The sequence below is a fragment of the Lates calcarifer genome, linkage group LG20, assembly GCF_001640805.2.
Source record: "Lates calcarifer isolate ASB-BC8 linkage group LG20, TLL_Latcal_v3, whole genome shotgun sequence".
Lineage (NCBI taxonomy): Eukaryota > Metazoa > Chordata > Actinopteri > Centropomidae > Lates > Lates calcarifer.
Window position 1 is genome coordinate 23,327,907 of NC_066852.1, and position 2,448 is coordinate 23,330,354.

General features: G+C 41.7%; 1 long non-coding RNA gene across 1 annotated transcript; it reads left to right on the forward strand.

The window, feature by feature from the left end:
• LOC108891913 (uncharacterized) lies at positions 1 to 2,110 on the forward strand. Its single transcript, XR_001962391.2, has 3 exons — positions 1 to 202; positions 1,422 to 1,489; positions 2,025 to 2,110. It is a non-coding gene; the product is annotated as an uncharacterized LOC108891913 (long non-coding RNA).
• The last annotated feature ends 338 nt before the right edge of the window (positions 2,111 to 2,448 follow it).

Consider the following 2,448-nt stretch of genomic DNA (forward strand, 5'->3'; position numbering starts at 1 on the left):
GAGCAAAGCAGTAAACAAACAATGTCGGAAAAACGAATGAAAATACCGAGTAAAACCAACGTCTGAGTCGTGGTTTTGTCTCTCTGGTTTGTTGGCACCGCGAAAAACTTCAACACTAAAGAAGTCTTGATACAAAAAACAAGTTTTGGAGCTGTTTTTGTTGAAGACGAGTGAGGACGCTAAGCACACCTTCACTACAAAGGTAAGGCTAAGTAGCTGACGACTTAGCGTCGAGTGTTAGCATTAGCCTTCTCTTTCAGTGACATCTTTTGCCCTTTCCGTTTTCAGTTGTTTGTTTTGCTTGCGTTTGTGTTTTGTGACTAAAGCGTCTCTGACATAGGTTGTGTGTCCCTTAACGTTTACGGATGATTTACAATTTTTGCGTATATGTAGTTTTGTGTTATATCGTTGTCATTTTAAGCCAGTTTGTGGCAGTTTAGTGTCTCGTGTCCATTCCTGGTCATCTATGGTCGTTTTGTGTCTGCTTGCCGTTAGTCTTATTGTGTATTTCCAGGATAGATTGCAGGTGAAGACCCCCTAAGCCTCTGCGCCATCCACTGATCCCCTGTTGTGTACATTAGAAATAAGAAATGTGTTTGTGGTGACTTGATACTTGATTGAGCACAGTTTTGTGTTAAACACAGACTTGAAAACTGGCTTTTAACTCTGTGCACCTCCACAATGTATGAGGTGAGGATACTGGTAGAAATCATCACATTATAACTAAACATTTAAAGGAAGGATTGAAGCTTTTAAATAGTGAAAATAGGGAGTAAGAAATAAAAATTCTGGATGCTAAAACAAACCTAGGAGTGGTTTTGTTGAACAAGCTAACTAATGTTTTCAATCTTTGTTGTCGCGTTTGTTTGTTTTTGTGACTAAAGTGTCCCTGACGTAAGTTGTGTGCCCCTAACGTGGAGGATAACACATGGACATCTCTTGGTAGTCTATCTTTGTAATTTTGTGTTTCATCCTCATCATTGTAAATCAGTTTGTGGCCGTTTAGCATCTCGTGCTTCTCTACCTGGCTGTTATACATCTGTTTATGGTCAGCTTTGCTCTCGATGTGGATTTGTGTGTCCGTTGTGTACATTTAACTTTTCTTTGTGGCCATTTTTTTATTGTGATGTGTGATCATTTTGTGACTCAGTTGTTTCTTTGTGTTTCTTCTGTAATGTTGTGTCTATTCCTGGCCATCCGTGGTCGTTTTATATCGCCTTGTGGTCAGTGTTTTTGTCCATTTCCTGGAATATATTGCAGGTAAAACTCATGCTCCATAGATCTCCTGTTGTGTATATTAGTGATGAATAATTTGTGTGTGAGGACTTGATACACAAGCACAAACTTAAAAACTAGATTTTAAACAGTTTACTGTTTTTCTTTTTTTAATTAGTGTCTGTTGTTTCTGATTTCGTCCACAGGACTCAAACTTCAACCAGGCAACACCTCAGCTCACAGAGGAGAGAGGCAGAGACATGAAGATTAACAGGTCAGTGTTTATTGTTTTCGAACCTTCAATTTGCCTCTGTCGTCATGTCAGCTTACAGAGGCAAGAGACCCGCAGGCGTGGGGTCATCACAGGTCGTATGACACGGTTCCACAACTGTGTGAATGCTGGACACAGAACAAATGAGTCAAAAGTCACTTACTGCCTGGTTCGACTCCCGATCCGACCGGACCTTCACTGCATGTCACTCCCCTACTCTCTCTCCCCATATGACTATGGCTGAATATTGGCATGTAGATGTGTTCCGGCCATGACGGTTGGGTTGAATTAGTTGATAGACACACAATTAATCATCATTTTAGTTACTTTTTCCCAAATATTTGTTGTTGTTGGTTCTTCAGGAGGTGATGACAGTCAACTATTCATTTTCTGAAACAGCCTCTAATGTTTGGAAAATGTTGTAGTTCAGCTGTAATGTTGAATATTTCTCGGTGTTTTCACTGTTTAATTGTTGATGAGGAATAGGTAGTAGTGTATTGATCATTTTCCCTTGTATGTTTCTCTTTGATTTCTCCAGGTGTCACCACTTCATTCACAATCACAGAGATGTCGTCGGCGATCGCTGAGACATGGTCCATGATCGGAGAGACATTGTTGAGGATGAGGGAGACATCGTCCACGATCAGAGACATTGTCCATGATTGCAGAGACCTTGTCAAAGACGAGGGAGGCGTTGTCCATGATCAGAGACATTGTCCCATGCTTCGTAGAGACCTTGCGATAGAATCGGCGGAGACGGGGGTCACCGATTTGACGGCATTGCCCGCGATCATGGAGACATTGTCGATGATCACAGAGACAGCGTCTATGATCTCAGAGACATCGTCCACGATCACAAAGACATTGTCCATGATCGCTGAGACATGGTCCATGATCAGAGAGACATTGTTGAGGATGAGGGAGACATCGTCCACGATCAGAGACATTGTCCGTGATTGCAG